At 39.6% G+C, this 20,510-nt stretch overlaps 1 protein-coding gene across 3 annotated transcripts in view; it reads left to right on the plus strand.

Moving 5' to 3' along the window:
- ELMO1 (engulfment and cell motility 1) overlaps positions 1–20,510 on the plus strand; it is a 730,817-nt gene that overhangs the window by 146,786 nt on the left and 563,521 nt on the right. Inside the window, exon 9 of one of the 3 annotated variants that reach the window (XM_027075272.2) lies at positions 2,914–3,029. The gene's annotated coding sequence lies outside the window, so the exon portion shown is untranslated. Of the gene's footprint in view, positions 1–2,913; positions 3,030–8,964; positions 9,038–20,510 lie in introns of those variants that run through there. The other 2 variants (XM_053218216.1, XM_053218222.1) reach the window with 2 other exon arrangements.

Consider the following 20,510-nt stretch of genomic DNA (forward strand, 5'->3'; position numbering starts at 1 on the left):
CTTTTCCTATTAAAACATGTGGAAACAAACAGACAAATGAAAAACATGAGGTGATTCATAAAATATCCTGAAGCCTATGGAAAAAGTAATGTTTCCTGAAAACTTAGAAGAGTGTGTATATAAACATGTCTTTCAACAACCAAGAAGGAAGGAAGGAAGGAAGGAAGGAAGGAAGGAAGGAAGGAAGGAAGGAAGGAAAGAGGGAGGGAGGGAGGAAACAGGAAAAAATCAAAAGGTATTGGCTTTGTGTCTTCAAAAAGACATGGAGGGCATAACCTCCAGAAAAGAGGATCAGAGAACTACAAGGACAGAAGAGTTGAGATGAAAGAATAGATATAGTAGGAACTTATGAAGCTGAAAGAAAAAAATACAAAAAAGCAAGGAATTACAAAATGCAAAAGCAAAACCAAGACTGAATTAGAGCCATAAACAGTGATTTCTCATAGTTCAGCTATGTTTCCCCACCTGGCACATCAGATCCTGGCTCCTTCCTCCTGCCTGATCTGTGCTACAGAAGTCCCAGCAGATCTTCTGACTTAGCCCCCTCTTGTTATGAATCTCTGCTATCTGGGGGATATCAGCTGAGGGAAGAGGTAACAAGAAGGGCATGTAATTAGCCTTCTTGGGTATGTAGGCAGCTGCATCTTGGCCACTGGATGCCAAAAAGTTAAAGAACATAGGTCATCTAAGTAACAGAAAGGATAAACAAAAATAAAAATAATAGTAAAATAAGAATAGAGATAAAGATTCATCATGTTTACGAAATTAGTATTTTGCTTTTTTAAAGATGATAAGTTAAGGATCTGACTCCAAAAGCAAAGTCAACAAAAGCAAAAAGAAACAAGTGGGGCTACATCAAACTAAAAAGCTTCTTTCTGCACAAAGGAAATCATAAAGAAAAAGAAATATCAACCTACCAAATGGCAGAAAATATTTGCAAGTCATATATTTGATATGGGGTTAATATCCAAAATATATAAAGAACTCTTATAATTCAATGGCAAAAAACAAAAACAAAAACAAAAACAAAAAACAGTCTGATTAAAAAATTGGCAGAGGATCTGAATAAACATTTTCCAAAGAAAACATACCAACAGATGGCCAACAGATACATGAAAAGATGTTCAACATCACTAATTGTCAGGGAAATGCAAATCAAAACCATGTTAGGTATCACCTCATACCTTTTAGAATGGCTATTATCAAAAAGACAAGAAGTAGCAAGTATTGGTGAGGATGTGGAGAAAACAGAACCTTTGTGCACTGTTGGTGGGGATGCAAACTGGTGCAGCCACTATAGAAGAGTATGGAGTTTCCTCAAAAAATTAAAAATAGAACTACCATGTGATCCAGCAGTTCCACTTATGGGTATTTATCTGAAGAAAATAAAAACACTAACTCAAGGGCACCATGGGTAGCTCAGTAGACTGAGTGTCCAACTCTTGATTTCGGCTCAGGTGATGGTCTCAGGGTTTCTTGGGTTCAGACCCTGCATCAGGCTCTGTGCTGACAGTGCAGAGTCTGCTTGAGATTCTCCCTTTCTCTCTACCCCTCCCCCACTCGTACTCTTCTCTGTCTCTCTCAAAATAAATAAACTTAAAAAAATCCAAAAAGATATTTTCACTCTCATATTTATTGTAGAATTATTTATAACAGCCAAGATAGAGAAACAATGTAAGTGTCCATTGATGAATGCATGGATATGTGGTATGTATGTATGAATGAGTGAATGAATGTGTGGAATACTACTCAGCCATAAAAAAATAATGAAATTTTGCCATTTGCAACAACATGGATGGATCTTGAAGGCACTATGCTAAGTGACATAAGTCAGACAGAGAAAGACAAATATCATATGATCTCACACATATGTGGCATCTAAAAGCAAACAAACAAATAAAAAAAAACAAGCTCATAGATACAGAAAACAGATTAGTCATTGCTGGAGACAGGAGGAGGGAGGTGGGTGAAATGGGTAAAGGAGGTCAAAAGGTACAAACTTCCAGTTATAAAATAATTAATGGGGATGGAATGCACAGCATGGTGATTATAGTTAATGATATTGTATTGCATGTTTGAAAGTTCCTAAGAGAATAGACCTTAATAGTCCCTATCACAAGAGAAAAAAAACACATAACTATGAATGAAGATGGATGTTAACTAGACTTATTACTGTGATCGTTTTGTAATATAAACAAATATTGAATCATTATGTTGTACACCCAAAACTAATATAATGTTGTATGTCAAGCATACATCAATAAAAATTTTAACAAAGATAAGAAGTTCTATTTTTACAACACCAGGATGTTCGGAAAATACCCCAAAAGTAAGTATTAAAAAGAAGTAAACACTATCCCCAAATTACCACCAACACTGTAATCTACATTTTTCCAAAAATTTTTCATGGTAATACATAAAAAATTGCATAGTTATCCTACACTCATACTCATATCCTACATAATTTTCTTAAGTCTCTGTTGAACATAGCCTATTAGAGTAAATAAATTTAGCTGCTATAAGAAATAAGCCCAGCGGTGCCTGGGTGGCTCAGTTGGTTGAGCATCCGACTTCGGCTCAGGTCATGATCTTACAGCTCATGAGTTCGAGCCCCACGTCGGGCTCTGTGCTGACAGCTCAGAGCCTGGAGCCTGCCTCGGATTCTGTGTCTCCCTCTCTCTCTGACCCCAACCCAGTCGCATTCTGTCTCTGACTCTCTCAAAAATAAACATTTAAAAAAATTAAAAAAAAAAGAAATAAGCACAGAAATCTGCATCTAAAATGATAAAAGTGTATGACTTCACCAGATCACAGACCACTGCACACAATAGAGCCATTCCCCTTGCCACACCAAGGATCCTTTCAGCCTGTGATGCTAGGAGCATGAGGCAACATCTTCAACATTCCTTGTAGGTCACTATGGAAAGAGAAGAAGGAATGGAAAGCAACGTGGGTTTCTGAGAGGACAGGCCTGGAAGAAGCATGCATCACTTCTGCTGTCATCCGTGGACTCGATTTCAGTCACAGAGGTAAGGGTCTGACTCCAAAAACAAAGGTGACAAAAAGGAGTAAGGGTAAAAATTTAGCTGCATGCCCAACACAAAAGGAGACACAGAGACTAGTGAGCATTAGCAGTCTTTGGGTTGTGTGGTGGTTTCAAAATATGTCCACCAATTACCTGATGCTCCTCCCTTCAAAAGGTAGAGCCTAATTCCCTTACCCTTGAGTGTGGAAGTTCTAGCAAAGCGATGCAATGGTGTATGGCTTCTGAGACTAGGCCGTAAGAGACATTGCAACTTCCTACTTGCTCACTCTCTCTTCTCTCTTGAATCACTTACTCTGAAGGAATGTCAGCTTCCTGTCAGGAAGACACTCAAATAGCCATGTAAAGAGGCTGAGGTGATAAGGATTTAAGACTCCTGCCAACAGCTAGCAACAACTGAGACAGACTTCCTCTTAACCGCCAGCCATCTGAAAAGGCCATCTTGAAATTCATCTTCTAGCCCCAGTCCCACCTTCAGATGATTGCAGCCCTAGCCAACATAATGACTGCCACCTCATGAGAGATCCAAACTAGAAATCTTAGATTTTGACACAAAACCTGTGTGACACAATAAATGTTTAACATTTTAAGCCACTAAGTTTTAGGATAATTTGTTATATACCAATAGATACTTAATGGAGCATAGATCAACACACACAGCATAAGCCTAGGCAAAATGGCCCCCAATGGGACTTTGGGCCCAGACCTAAGATCAAACCCTTAATGGAGGCTCAGTGACTCTCTTACTTAAATGTGGCAGCTATGAGAGCGAGAGGCAAAGCTGACAGAGACGCTTCCTCTATGTATTTCCCTTTGGTCCAGACTGTATTCCGGCCCTCTAAGTATTACCACTCAAAGGGTCAGGTAAAGCCATTCCAAGGGAAATCATGCCAAAGAAAAACAAGGAAGAGGAAGGTGGAATCTGAATCTGAACAACATGTTCCTGGAGGTAGAAGGAGGAGGCAGCCCCTTACCCCTCTTACAGAGGTAGTGCCAGGAGAAAGGAGAGCAAATTTGCAGAAAGGGAAAAGAAAAATGGAAAACTTTCCATTCTGACCTGGAATCAAAACCTCTTTCCTTGTTTCTCAAAATTCTCTACATCAAAGTGCTGGGAGTCATTACATATCCTTATACACAGATCCATTCACATTAGAATTCTTGTGATGTGGGATGGAGTGGGTTAATACAGAGGATCTTTATGCCTTCCTGGGAGACCAAATGGTGTTATTTCCTGGCCTCATTCTTCTCTGCTTTCTGATAATAAAGGCTGGAGTCTGGCTTAATTCCATGATAGAATAACAATTTCTAACAATAGCCTATCTTCTCAAGTTCATTTTCACTTAATAACATCATATTCTAATACACAGAGTTACTCAAATGAATAACCAACAAAGTCTTTCCAAATGGAGACAGAAATAAACTGCCTTTAATGGACAGAGTACTTAGTACATTAATTGTTTACATACAGCAACAAACATTGATTGCATTGGTTTGTTAATGTCTAAAGTTCTTAAATGATTTTTTTAATAAATTAAAACTGTCCCCTTTTACTGGATTATCACTAATTATTTCCATCTTGACAGCTCATTATGCTTTGGGTAAATTATGTTTTTTAATGTTTATTTATTTTTGAGAGAGAGAGAGAGAGAGTGGAGGAGGGGCAGGGAGCAAGGGAGACACAGTATCCAAAGCAGGCTCCAAGCTCTGAGCAGCCAGCACAGAGCCCTATGTGAGGCTCGAACCCACAAACCATGAGATCATGACCTGAACCAAAGTCAGACACCCAACCGGCTGAGCCACCCAGGCGCCCCTGCTTTGGGTAAATTATTAACAAATTATGAATTTAGCTCAAATTAAATGTTTTACCAGCAATAGCAATATGGCTATTGTTCAGCAGTCAGTTTTATCCCTTGTTTGAAAGACTAACTTGCCTGGTAGGCCCTTTCTAAGTGGATAGAGATAGGTAGGTAGATAAGTAGGTAGACAAGAGGATGGATAGAAAGAAAAAATGAGGGGTGCCTTGGTGGCTCGGTCGGTTAAGCATCTGACTTCGGCTCAGGTCACGATCTCGTGGTTTGTGAATTCGAGACCCGCGTCAGGGTCTGTGCTGACAGTTCAGAGCCTGGAGCCTGCTTCAGATTCTGTGTGTCTCTCTCTCTTCCCCTCTCTGGTTTGTGCTCTGTCTCTCTCAAAAATAAATAAACATTAAAAATTTTTTAAAAAAGAAAGAGAAAATGAGATAGGGAAAGAGAGAGAGATGGGTGTACACAAATAGAAGGCATGGCTGAAACACACAGGAGACAAAACGTCTTGATTGCTTGGCAGAAAGCGCAACACCCTGAGATCTGAGACCTGGTTCTGTGTCCTACTCTGGCACTTAGAACTTTTTCACTCAAAGCAAGTAACTGAAAGCATTCTCAAGTCCATGTCCCTGTTCCTGATAGGGAACACCACCATGCTGTCCTGCCTATGGTGTTGAAATACTTAATATAGGTGCCAGTGCTCTAAAAGAACAATCCAGAGTGCAAGAGATCATGCAGATGAAGAGAAAATGCCTCGTGTGGCCGCCATCTCCAATTCGTAACCCTCCACTTCCAAAATTGCTTTTGCTGCTCTGATGAGAGTAGAGGCAGCTTCTTGCCAGAATTCCATTGTGTTTAGTTCCCCCTCGCACTTTGTTCTTGCCTACCCCAAACCTTCGCTTCCAGAATAGGCCCAAGCTCCTGCTAAAATAAAATTTAACTATAAAAAGGATTTTAATATCTCTGAGCACATGACAGCCAAAACCCAAACTCTGATTAGATTCCTTGCTATGCTTGACCCTAAACTCAAAGCACCAAAAGAACAAAATTGTTCACTCTTTCTCCTCCCTCCTCACATCTAGTGTGTTGGAATGACCTTTGATGACCTTTGCCCTCCCTTCAGGTCTAAGAATCTTCACCATAGTATCCCAAGGCTTTATCCAAAGCCACCAGATTCTCATCGTTTTACCAAGCCTACCCTGAGCTCCCAAGACCACCACACAGTTAATCTACCCCTAGGACACTCCCACTCCCACCTCCTCAAACACAGGACAGTGCAGAAAGGGCAAGTTCCCACCTGTCTTTCCCCATCATATCTTCTGCTAACCTGTGACACAGCATTTTGGTAAAAGCAGAGTTGAATGAATCATAAATGGTGAGAGAGTTCCCACTTCGCAGTTTTCAGCATGGATGGCACATTACCTTAGTGGATTTGTCAGCTGCTTTTTCGGGCTCAGGAATCATGCCAGCCTTAGCAGCATAGCATAGAGCTCAAGAAAAACTAGCCAAGAAACCATGAATGAGATATAAAATGGCAAATGCGCCCTAGGCTGATGGAGGAGAAGACAGATGTGTAATGTTAATCAAATGATTCACAGGTGCCTCTGGGTCTTTTCAGGATTGCCAGGACCCAGAAACACTTGCATCATCATTGCAACTGTTTGTATCAATGAAGTAAGTTTTTCATCGGCCAACAAAAAATACTCACAGATGATCTCCAATTTCTGTTAATCCAGTTTGGATTTTAGGGGAGCCAGAGAACTCCAGGTAACTGTGAGTTTTCATCACCTCTTAAGCAACTGAATGAACATACTAGTCACTTTAAGATCCTTTTCCACAAGTCAGCAAAGTCCCTTTTCCCTGGTTTGGTGTCCTCAGTCCCACTAGGGAAATCTCCTAAGTATTCATGCCTACTTATTTACTCTAAATGTTCACACCTGTGCCCCTCTTAGTGGCCACCAGAAAATATATTTATTGGAAGCCGCCTCAAAAGTAGGCAGTTTGCAGTGGTTTTGAGGAGCCTGGCTTCAGCCCAGTGTTGCCATGACTTTTGTGACTTTTTATTGCCATTGCCACTACTGCTACCACAGGCATAGGATTATGAGAAACCAGATCTATTACTATCTCAGCAAATGGTGGGACCAAATAATTCTGAGGATCTTGGAGGGGTGAGTTGTCACATTTTATTTATTTATTTATTTATTATTTATTTATTTATTTAATGTTTATTCATTTTGAGAGAGAAAAAAAGAGAGAGAAACCAGAGGAGAAGCAGAGAGAGGGAGAGAGAGAATCCCAAGCAAACTCAGTGCTGTCAATGTAGAGCCGGACATGGGGCTTGATCTCATGAACGATGAGATCATGACCTGAGCCAAAAATCAAGATTCAGATGCTTAACCGACTAAGCCACCCAGGTGCCCTGTGTCCTATTTTAAAATCAGAATGCGAGTAGGACTTGGCCGTTTTCTTATACTAAGTAAGAGCAAGCTGTCAGCTGCTGGGCTCTGGCCCAGATTCATGGTCAAAGACCTGGGCTTTGTGGCTTTGAGCTTTCTCTACCTTCACTCCTTTCTTCCACACAGCGTGACAATCTGCCTGGGGCCTCAGCAATACAGGTTGCACATAGGTACAACCAGGGAGTGGGAAAGTTGATCCCTGGAGAGGACCCTGGGTAAATTCCCAGCCTCGCCACGCTTGGGTGGGAGTGTTCTGAGGCACGTTCCACAGTTTCTCCGAGTCCCTAGAAGGACTGAGTCCCCACTATATCCTACAGCCTCCTCATCAATGTGTCCTGTGTTGGCTTTTTCCTTCTCTGTCTCACTTCACTCCCTGCTTCTGCTTCCTGGGATCTCCTCCCAATAAGCCACCAGCACCTAAGTTCTTGCCTCAGAGTCCTGCTTCAGGATGACCTGAAAAAAATGAAGACCTTCTTATTTCTTTTCCTCTTTCTAAACTGTGCTGGAAACTCACTTTCCTGGAGGCAAAGCTGAAGGTAGTGGATCTGGGGTCTGAGTCATGGGGAGTGTCAGGAGGACACCAAAGGATGCTGAGGACATGAGCCGGATAAGCCCCTTGCAGTGCCTAGCTAATGTCAATAGGTTCCGTGATGACATTTATTAAGAGAACATAGACATAAAGGTCGCCCTTGCTCCATGTTCCTGTATGGGAACTCCCCAGCATGCTCCAGGGGCTGAACACCCACAGCGGCTGTGGCTTACCGAGCCCTCACCCTGTGCCTGTTCAGGGAGGAGCACCGGGTGGGATGTCACTCCATCTTGGCAGAACTATAAAACTCCCCCCAACACTGCCAGCATCAGCAATAAGGATGGTCTATTGCCTGCCGCTTTTAAACAGTTAGATTTACAAATTGAGAACATTGCTTCTCCAGCAACAGCACAGACTTGTCGAGAGCAAACAAGAACACCAACAGCTAGAGTGTTAAAAATGCAGCAGAATAGAAGAACTCTGTGACTTTCAGTGTGACTTGCAGCCCTTGCAAGGAGGGAACCCAATACAGAGTCTAGATGCCTAGAGTCCTGTGCTGACGGCATCAGAGCTGAGTCAGGTTGGGGGGGTGGGAACGGCAGAATCCATGAGATATTCCCACTGTTCCAACATGCTAGTGACCAGGTATGCTCTCCGTTAACCCTGGAAGTACACTAAAATTAATGTTTCTTTTTGTTGCCTGGGTTTTGGCTAGACCTGTGCTTATTAAAAAACAAATAAACAAGGAGCACCAGGGTGGCTCAGTTGGTTAAGCATCCAACTTCAGCTCAGGTCATGATCATCATGGCCTTTAGTTGCAGCCCTGCATCAGGCTCTGTGCTGACAGCTTGAGCCTGGAGACTGCTTCTGATTCTGTGTCTCCCTTTCTCTCTCTGCCCCTCCCCCACTTATACTGTCTCTCTCTCTCTCTCTCTCTCTCTCAAAAATAAGTAAACATTAAACAATTGACATTAACTTAAAAAAACATTAAAACAAACAAAACTTGTTTGTCCCAACTAATCCTTTTGCTGATTCTACAAATCTCCAGTTTAGAAGTTTCTCCTCACTTCTCACTTCTAGTGTGGGAGTGACCTCTGATGACCTTTGCCTTCCCTCAGGCCCCTTGAAAGAATCTTACTGAAATGGGATAAACCCAAGTGACAATGACTGTCAAGATTCTGAGACTTCGAGGGGATCCAAGCTCTAGGTAAACAGCCACTCTTAAGTTATAGTGTTTCAGACAAAGGGTAAGATAATAGAAGACACTTAGGGTTCAAGGTCTCAGAAGTCTGACGTTTTAAAATTAATTGATAGGTGACCAATGCTTGCATGAGAGAACAGTGAGAAAGGGACGTGTTCCTTATCCCTGGGGAATTTCTTAATGTTGTAAAAGATGAGTAACCACACTAGAGGAAATTCGTTCATAAAATAAAAATATCAATGCAGTGGAACTTTAGGGTCAGAAAAAGCTAGACTCAAACCAAGCTCTGCCACAGAGTAGCTGAGTTCCTTGTGCAGTCTACTTATTTGGGACTTCTTTTGAGCTAAGGAGTTGAAACACTTAGGTACTTGCCAGGCATTTCTCCCTTACCTACTTGCCACTTTGTTTATGTTAACGCCCTGCCTCGTTCCATGCTTGATAAATACTACTATATACTCTTTTAGTTTCATCTCTCCTTACTGTTACCTGGATATGCTTTTCCTATTTCATTATGAACTTTCAAAATAAGTGCCAGATCACAAAAGGACGAATACTGTATGACGTGCTTAGAGTAGTTGAATTCAGAGACAGAAAGTAAAGTGGTGGTTGCCAGGGGCTGGGGGAGGGGAGAACGGGGGAGTTAGCATTTAATGGGTATAGGATTTCAGTTTTGCAAGATGAAGAACGTTCTAGTGATGAATGGTGGTAATGGTTGCAAAGCAATATGAGTGTTCTTAAAGCCATTGAACTGCACACCTAAACAGGGTTAAAAAGGTATATTTTATGCTATATGTATTTCACCATAATTTTACGAACAGAACACCTGACTCACTCTCGTGATATTTACCTGTAAGTTTCACCAGAATGGAAATATTTGTCACATCCAGATCCACCTTAACATTGTTTTCTAGGAAGAATTGAGGTAGAGAAATACATACTTTCCCCTCCTGGACAAGGAGGATATATGCAGTATGAGTTTTGCCAAGGGAAGAAGAGAGGCAAGGTGGCATTTCCCTCTGAATTTTGGTTTTATGATCATTCTTTCGTCTTCTCTAATTTGCTGTCTCAATTCAACGCCATCCTTAAAAGTGGACGTCTTTCTAAAACAGCCACATTCGAGGACAAACCACTCTCCCACTGCGTATGTTGGTTAAATTATCACGTTGTTTAAATTATCAGGTGAAAATATTTGCCCTGCGCTGGGTTTTCTGATGGTAACAGGGTTTGAACTTGACTAGACTTTTTTGTTTTATTTTGGTTGTATATCATTTACCCACATCATTTGGCAAATTACTGTATGAATATTTGTACTGATGTTCCCACAAAAGGGCACTAAGTACTGCACTAAATCTTAGCAGAATCCCTGTTGGAACACTCTGTGAAATTGACGGGATTTGGGTTTTTAGGTGTTTTCCTTCCACCCAGCTGAGCTGCATTCCCATAACCCAATATAAAAGTGTGGCCATTCACATTAACTTAAACTGATGAAATATCTTTTCCTTCCCTTGATTTCCTACAACATATTTTCCAGTTATCCTTTATGCTCTACAATTACTTGGGGGAGTTTGCTTTTTGGCTTAAAAGCCTATTGCCATTTTATTATTTTAGAACACCAAGGGAATCCCTTTCAAGCAAGAGAGCAGCATTTTCTCTTCCGTCTTGAAGGAAGCCAGACCCTTCGCTGTCCCATTTCAGGCTGTGGATTGTTTTCTGACCTCTGGTTTCAAGCAGCATGGATGGCATACGGACTCAGGACTAAGGTTTTGTTTAATGCCAACGAGCATCGTCTCTCCTCGCCTTCTCCCGTGGCTGCTGCTAGTTATCGTGTTAAAACAGTGGCGGCAGCATATCTGCCCAGGCAGTTCCGCTTCTTGCATTTATTCAAATAATCTGGATGCAGATTTTCTTTCTCTTTCAAGCACTGAATATGATTCAGTTCCAAATATCCGTTATTATTTCACCTGCCTTGAAACGGGAATTGTAAGCACTCTGATAAATGATGTGAAAGACTGTCTAATTTCCGTAACAACCTCTGTCAGCTGTTAACTTGCAATTTTATAACATCTAAAACATTCTGAAATTCCTCTGTGCATATCCCTGAGTGAGCTGACAGCCACGTGGCCCCTGCATCAATTCTGCCAAGAAAGAAGGAAAGAGAGAAAAGGAACTATTTTCCTCTTTCTCTGGCAGTGGAAGAACACTGGTCTCAAAGCTCAGCCTGCGTGAACAATGAGTCTTTTTCCATAGAATAGAAGACTCAAGAGCCCATCACTGCATACAGTTGGGCTTAATTAATTTAATTTCTCTCTTCAGAACGCTCCCTTTTCCTTTCTCAGAGTCAAGGTGAGGGGAGAATGGGAGGGAACAAAGGTGGGAAGCTCAGAGATCAAAAAAGAACAACTAACCCACCGAAGAGCCCAGTGTTGTTTTAGCGGCTGAAAACCCTCTGAATTGATGAACCATGTGTTGTGTGTTATGTGAATATTTGTTGCAACATAAAGATAGCGTGAGGTCATCACTAAGCTCACCCTGCTGTAGGTGGTGATCATTTGGTTTGTAATAAGCTTCAGGAAAGACAGCTTTCAAGAGGGGTCCACCACGTTCAGGAGCTCTGTAACAGTTACTTTCATAACCCTAAATCCAGAGTTTCCATGAGGACACTCTAAACAAACTGTATAGACTAAATAAACATCGCTGTGGGATAGGGAGGGCTCCAATATGGAAATCATGGTGACAATACATTGGCAGGAGTTGCATACTGCAGTAAATTATAATGTAAACGGCTTTCCTTGATAGAAAATCCCATATGGAAAATGGAATCCAGCTGTAGACTATAAATCACATAAAACACCACATCTCTGCACTGAGTAGGAAAGCTGAAGAAGGTAGTGTAGGGACACTTGGGTTTTTTCCAGTCTGCACAGCGGGGGGTGAACTTGATGTGTTGACCTTCATTACAAAAGGTGGGTGCGCAGTTCCTCAGAGGCACATTCCACTTAGGCTCAGGTTTACAAGCCAGAATTTGTTTCCTTGGTCCTACTTTACTCTTTATCAGAGTAAAGACTCTTTATCAGAGTAAAGACGCCAGCTTCTGACAAAGGGTGTGGGAAAGCTTCTGAATCCGTGAGTGTTCCCTATATGCCAGACACGAGAAGAGTTTAATTAAAAACTTAAATATAAAAGCAGAAAAAATGCAGCAAATAATTTAACAAGCACTGCCTCCAGATTAACAAGCGTCAATATTTCGTCCTACTTGCTCCAGATCTTTGTACCTTTGTATAAAAGATACAAAATATTCCGGTTAAAATGGAAGCTCCCTTTTTTCCTCTCCTGAGTCCCATTCTCCTCCACCACTACCCCCCCCCCCCCTCCAGGCAGAGAAGCAGCCATGCTGCATTTGGTATCTTTCTTATGTGGATTATGTTACTGTATTATCTCATTCCCTCCAGCAATTCTTTGAAAAGGCTATTATCCCCGCGTTATAGATGAGGAAACTGAGACCCAAGAAGATCAGTATTTGCCCATGGTCACACAGCAAGTAGGTAAAAGAGTTGAGCCTCACAGACAGGTTGCTCTGACTCAAAACTTGTGCCCTTTTTTACCATATCCTACATTTGGGGGAGCTGGTCTTTCTCATCTGCCCTGAAGGTGGCAGGGATTCTTTCCAACTGAATCCTTTCACCTCTTCAGATCTTGATTCATGGGCTTTACTTTCTGATTCCTTGATGGAATCATTTTCAAATTTTTGCCTTTTTGGTTTATAAAGCCAAAGCATGAATCCAACCGGGGAGGGTTAAGATGGGAGAATTACATTATCTTAGCCTATGCATTTGGGCATCCTATCTGTTTTTAAACGCACCACTGGTTCATGATTACCTTCCCGAGGGCCAACGGTGTAGCCTATATTTCATTGGTCCCATGCCATTAGGGAGCTATCTGTGAAGTGGTTTTTAAAATCTCTCCCTGGATACTTACAATTTGTTTCATAGCTGTAACACTCAAAAAGGACTTCCAGAGAAAGGTGGGACAAAAGCAAAGCATAACTTAGATTCAAGAGTGACTACAGTACAGACTTAAAAAAAATGGTTTTGCAAAGTAATTTGGTAATATGTATCATGAGCCACAAAATTATCCATAATGTTTGACTGTAAGAACTACATTCTGAGAATCTATCCTAAAGAAGCAACCAAATAGTGGGAAAAGCAACATTCAAAACACTTCCTAATTCTGTTATTTATTGAAGCCTGGAAGGGAACTAATGGTCCAACAAATGTTGTTAGATGTACTATAGAAGGACCCCTTGACTGAAACATGTATTGTCATTAAATTGATAAAAGAAAAGCAAGGCACCCATCCTCACTGCTAATTAGGTATATTAAATTTGCCAAGCTGGTTAATCATTCCGATTTTCAAATTTCTCAGTAGCAGTGTACAAAATACTGAAATCTACCTTAAACATACGGGAAAATTGAATGGGCTAAACATGAAATAACTTATTCCACTTATGGCACTGGATAGTACCCAATAAACTGTACCTAATAAAATGATTATCTATGAAAAAGGTATAGATTTGTTGCAATTACTACAAAATATGTCAATAAAAGAGCCTGGATTCAAATATATAAAAAGATAATCTAATTTATGTTACATGTTTTTATTACAGTAAAAAATTAAAAATATCTGATTTGGGGTAGTGGTGTAGGAGAGGCAACATTTTTACTCTACCCTCTTAGGTTCATGTTTTAGAGGCCTGCAAATTAAATGTAAACTTATAGGTTATCAGGGGAACAACCAAAACTTATATATAAAAAAGAAGTGGCTTTCTGAAATACATATATACCTATATATATCTTATAGATATATAAAAATGGGAGTTATATACCTAACTTAACAGGGGGAAGGAGAAGAAAATGCTTCTATGAGAGGAACAAATGGATTTCTAGGAGAAAAAATAAGAAAATCTGTGATAATGTTTATTCAAGCCAGACTTCGTCTTAGCTTTTTTTCTTCTCAGACATAAAAATCCCCTGAAGATGGGACTCGTGGCAGCCCACTCCCACAAGTTTCTGTAAAGGAAGGCTTTTTGCTGCACCTATTAAATCCCAAATGTCTTTGCTTTAAAATAATCTTTATATTAATTCCGGGGGGCCTAAATGGGCCTCCACATTGGCATTAAAGCACTTTTCCACCAGGGTGCCTGGGTGGCTCAGTCAGTTAAGTATCTACTCTTGGTTTTGGCTCAGGTCATGATCTCATGGCTTGTGAGTTCCAGCCCTGCTTTGGGCTCTGTGTGGAGCCTGCTTGGTATTCTCTCTCTCTCTCTCTCTCTCTCTCTCTGTCTCTCTCTCTGCCTCTCCCATGTGCGCTCACTCTATCTCAAAATAAACTTAACAACAAAAAAAACCCCACTTTCCCCTCTTATATATTAAACAAACTTGCTGTAATATTGTTAGGCAGATTTTATAAACTTTTTAAATAAAGTGATATTTTCTAGGCTGTTACTGTATAATCTATGACAGAGGAAGCTTTTCAGTTCAGAAGAGAAAAATTCTAACACAGTCTATATTCAGAGATCATTGCAATGGTAGAAAGAGCCCTGGACTATCATCCCAAGGACCTCTGGTCACATCACAGGAATAGGATTTACCTCCTGTGTTCCACCATCCAATGGACTGGGATATGCTGGTCCTCAATTTCCTCACGTATAAAGTAAGGATAATAATAATGTCTAATTTGCACATTTCTTAAAAAGAACTGGATAAGATCTATGTAGGTTGAAAGATCATTTCATTAATAAAGACTCATTTATGTTAGATTAAAATACTTTAATATATATGATCTTATAAATAAGGTGACATTTTATTCATGTAATGAATAAGGGAAGAGGCATGATGATTAAACCTGAAAACTTAAAGTATATGTATGTATTCACCTCCAGGGAATGGCAAGCTGATATTCACCCTTAGGCACTCCAGTGGCTACAGCTTACGTCAATGCTGTCGTTTTAAAGACAAACTTGTTTTTTTAAAACTGGAGTTAAGGAAGAGCTAGAGACCTTACGGAAATAAAACAATAGCTTAAAGATGACCCTGAACACGATGACCTTGAAAAATGAGATTGTTATTAAAGAACATTGCATTGGATACTTCATACCTGGTTATTTTTCCAGCTCAAACCAGAAATGCCACCCTCTTCATCTCCTAGAGTCTCTGACATAGTTATGGATAGAAACTGGATGACAATGGGTTCATTTTTGATCCAGCAGTGTTGATTTAGACATGGAGTTTATCTGCTAATTTAACCAATATTTCCTCATATAAACCCTCCACCCACTCACAAACGATTATAAAGAATTTTCCCGAAACTTACAGCCTTACCTGGAAAAAACAGTGGTTCAATCCATCAAATGTAGCTATTAATAGTAACTTTAAAATTGTCCTACAAGATCCAAGTGAATATAAACATTGGAATAAAGTACTCTGTGCACTCATAATATGCTTCTAAAAATTAAGCTTTTCATGTGGAAATTATCAAATAAATAGCTGTCCTCATTTCTGTGGAGATAAATAGTTCCAAGATTTCATTATTTGTTATGAATTTTCAAAAGAATTGGTTAAAACTCATATCTGGTTAACAGCCTGACACAGCTTCTCCTATTTTCCACAAAAATACATAGAAAGCTTTTCTTTTTTAATGATAGTCATAATGCAATTTTTTAAAGGACTATTGCCAGAATCCTGGAGAAATTTCTCTAACTCCAAAGTCAAATGATAGACAAAAGCAAGTGACTAGTTGGTGCTTTACCTCTGAAAATAATGGAGGTTTTCATTCTAAAATATCGACAGATATCCTTCATCCTTTCCTAATTTCATCCTCCTGATTCAGACTCTTTGCCATGCAGCCGCTTTTCTAATGCTAAATGTCTGGGTAGAGGTTTTTAAGGCAATCAGGATACCGGTTAGCCATTCCCCAGAGTATCTCTCCTTTCTCCGTGTAGTCAGAAACTGTGACCCCCAGGGCAACTAGACCGCATTGCATTCGGGGCTTGTCCACTTACTGAAGTGCGAGAAAAACTGCAGAGGACATGGGAAACAGGACATCCTAGGGATTATAGGTTTTTAACTTTCTTCATTTGCTCAGAGTATCAGGAAATCAGGAAACCTGTAGAAGTGCTCTAAATGAAAGCTCACTAAAGCCTAAAAAGTCTGCCTTAAAACTGTAGGAAATGTGGGAACTATATAGATGCAGAATAGGGTCATGGGCTTTCCACAGTTACTGTGTCAACAACCACCAAGTCACTATTTATTGGAGGATGAGTAAATATAAAAAGGGTGGAGGTAGCTTACAAAAAAATCAGGTAAGAGAAAGGAAGTGTCTTGAATACTCAAAGAAATCACTAATTTCTGAAATGACGTTACTGCAAGAACAAAAAAAAAAGTAATTTTGAATACTCTGTCATCTCCACTAGGATACTAGAATACTTGAGTTCAAATCTTGCGTGCTGCCATCACCTTGGGCAGATTCCTTAATCATTCTGATCTTCATTTATCTGTAAGTGAAAAAATGGAGATAAAAATATTTCCTCATATAGGGTTGTATTAAGAATTGCATAGTATTGTGTAAATGAAATGCTTCAATGCTTAGAAAATGGAAGAGTATAGGAGTGGTAGTAACAGAGTGGACGAGGTGGTAGTGGTGACAATATTTTCAGTAAATATTCTGATGTATATATGTATACTGATCGGTTGGTTCTGATGTTTGAGAACCACTGTGTCCAGACTCCTTCCATGACCTGGTGCCTTCCTACCTACAGTTTCATCTTTGCCTTTCCCTTCGTCACAAAACAGAACTTCCCACGTATTATAGGATAAGCTCTTCTATGCCTGGAGCTATCCTTTTGCCTGGAGCACAGACCCCACCTCATTCCAGTTCTTTGAAACACTTATCCCTATTTATTCTTCAGTATTCAGCTCAAGCATTGTCTCCTCCAAGACCTATTTTCCATCAAAGGAAACATGCCCAACAAATGAGCAATTTCTATTTTTATGGTCTCCCAGAGCATTCTGTAGCAGTAACTCAAACACATCTTTGCATTATACTGAAGCTATCTCTTCCATGTTTGCTTCTGTTCCCACCAAGCTTTGTCTTAAGGACAAAGCCCATATTCTGTGTAGCAATTCCAAACTCTAGATTTCACCATGGAATGATTATTTCGGTTTTACAATGGATAGTTTACAATTTTTTAAAGTTTTTGTAATGTTTATTTTTGAGAGAGAGACAGAGCGCAAGCACAGGAAGAGCAGAGAGAGGGAGACACAGTCTAAAGCAGGCTCCAGGCTCTGAGCTGTCAGCACAGCCCGATGTGGGGCTCAAACCCACAAACCGTGAGATCACGACCTGAGCCAAAGTCGGATGACTTTGACCAACTGAGCCACCCAGGCGCCCCTAAAATATTTTTTAAAGCACTATTACCAAATTAACAGTAAAATATGTGGTAAATTACAGAGCACAAAGAACAATGGCCCAATTTTTTTCTGAATTTGTGTTTAATATACGCATATACAACATATATGTGCATACTTCTGAGTTAAAATAACCTATGAAGCCAACATTTCCTAAAGCAAATTCCTAGAAATACTTGTTTCATGAACTACTCAATGAAAAGAAAGATACGTGAAATTAGATATTCTGAAATATCCTACACTAAGAATTGAAGAATCATTGTTGAATACAATGGTTCCAAGAGTTATTTGACCATGATGCCATTTTGTTAAGTACACTTTTAAACCCTCGGAGTAAGTAGAGTTCTGTAGACACACATTTTGAAAGATGCAGAGTGACTTATTCTAACCAGTCCTTTTGCTAAGGTGGCAGACAGCACAGATGCAGATGTCATGGCATAGAGAGACAATTTTTGTTGGAGTGGGCTATGCTCTTACTATAGCACAGCCAGAAGCAACAGACACATTGCAAGTACATTCTGTTGCATGGCTGTTCACCTCACCCTTTCCACTACTAAAGTTTCTGCTCTGCTTTCATAGGCAGTCCTTTTAATTCAGTGAATAACGTTTTCCCCTTTTGAGGCATGTGTAAATGGATTGCTAACTATTTTGCAATGCATCCATCTGTGACCACAGTCAGGCTCTGGGCAGCAATTAATTGAGACAACCTGAGATATGATTATGCCTCACAAATAGGAAGGAAGAAAGGAGGGGGGGTTCTTCTTTCTTTATAGTATCAATTTTATTTCTAACATTATTTGTATGATATATATTTGTTTATAACATCACATTTATCATATTTTTCTATCTATTTTTTTAAATTAAGGCATAGTTTGGGGAATATGTACAAAAATGCACTTCTGATTTACAGTTTTGGGTGGAATGAGGACAGAACTTAGCTTCTCCTATTTTATTCATGAAATCTTAGTACAGGAAATGGTATACTATCCATTTATGTTAGTGGCTTCATATTCAGCACAAAATTAAGCTTTCTGCCTGGTGTCATTTGTCAAGTAAGCTTTTTAAAGCAGTAATTTTCCTTTATCCCTTTTAAAGGCAGCTTGTTCTTAAAAACCAGAGTGTGCCACATTACCCAACAAATTGTCACCAAGGAGAAGGAACAACATGAAAGCTGGGAATTATAATGCTGACCAAGTGCAAAGCAAATAGTTTTTTTGACCACCAATCTTATCTCAAATGCAGAGACTCAAATGTCAACTTTGGTAATAATTCAGAAGGTTAACTGACACTCTGCCCTGAATCTGAAATACTCAAAATTGTACATGTGTTGAAAATGCAGACTATACAAAGGTGCCAATGTACCATAAATATACATGTATCATATACAAAATGATGGAATGCCAGTCTAAGTGTTTACGAAATTTCACCCTAAACAAAATATTTGTTCCAGCAATAATGAATAATTTTAAATATTTGATTCCATATATAGCTGCTAAATGCTTAAGATTTAATGCTGCCTTAGAGAAATTATAGGGAGGCCATATCTCATTGAAATATTGGCTGGAAAATTCTGGTTGCTAAATCTCTATCTAGAGTCATACAAACAAGCATTCAAATCATTTTGGGTTTTCAAAAGAACCTGCAATTACCTCTCTTCACACTAGGTGGTGTAGTCAAGACCAACAAAGCTATCAAATGGATGAATACCTTTGGTTTAGCAAGGTCAAAACTAAAGGAGAGTATCATTTTAAACTTGAAAACAGATATGTATCTTGTGTTAAAATCCCAGTGTGTTTGATAAAGAGAACAGATGAAGAACCAGTAAAAGAGGAATGGAAAGCCTGTTCAAATAGCTTTGGGGATAACAGGGCTTCTTAAAGATTAAGTCACCAACCACGGGGAGTACCAGTGGAAATCCACATTCCTAGAATCCACACCGCCACACTTTACAATTACGGCATCAGAACAGCAGGGATGAAGTAGGAGCCTGAGTCTGTTCTCCTAAGATACACTCGAGTTGGTCTTTATGCAAAACTCTGAGAAATAGATTTAGATTGCTCTAAATCTGTCCAGGGGTAAGAAACCCCAGTTGACAAGTGTTTGATGTTCAGAAACTTTTTTTTCAGCTTCCTATAGCTTGTATCTTGAAGATCAAGGGGTATAGGCTTCACTATAAAATCTCCAGAGGAATTTTTCCTATGTTACCATCACTGCAAGAAAAAAATCAGAGTGGCAGATTCAGCCCTATGTGTAATAGAATATTTGGAAAGCAGTTTGAGCTTTGTAGAATGGGGAAAAGAAATGTATTTTATAGAATGCAATGAAAATGAATCTCTTCTGAGAGTAATGAGTGGTAGTTATATTAGATATTCAAAAGTCGAGCCACATTGATCTGCCTTTTGAAGTAATTACATTGATATCCGGAGTTTAAAGAAATGTATTGCTTGTTCCCTGCGGATGTTTTCAAAAATCTTTTTTTCTAAACCAAAGCAGTGTTTTGTTTTGTTTTTTTCTCTAGCTTGAATCACAAAAGAAAGCATTTTACTGAAGTGCAGCTAATTATTGTATAGGAATATATGTGTATGGGTGTTAATGTGTGTGTGAACTCCAGAAATGAGTTCTCTGTTTTTTATTTTAAGTGAGATTTTTTTGTTTGTTTGTTTTGGTTGAGTCAAAGCTTGCTCCCTTAAACTCATTTGTTTTAAGATATTTTTAAATGGACAATATACTAAGATGAATTTCCCACTAGTCTAACTTCAACTGAGTATACAGACTAAAATGTAACCATTTCTTTAAGACTGAGCACAATCCGTAGGGCGCCTGGCTGGCTTGGTTGGTATAGCATGCGACTCTTGATCTTGGAGTTTGATCCCCATGTTAGGCATAGAGTTTACTTTTAAAAACTGAAAAAAGAAACATTTAGCACAATGCATGTTAAAATGTGTCCTGTACAGCATACTTAAGGAGCCATTTCTTCAGGGCTCGCTGAGGACTATTTCTCTACGGTATATGAAACC

This window comes from Acinonyx jubatus, chromosome A2 (genome assembly GCF_027475565.1).
Source record: "Acinonyx jubatus isolate Ajub_Pintada_27869175 chromosome A2, VMU_Ajub_asm_v1.0, whole genome shotgun sequence".
Classification (NCBI taxonomy): Eukaryota; Metazoa; Chordata; class Mammalia; order Carnivora; family Felidae; genus Acinonyx; species Acinonyx jubatus.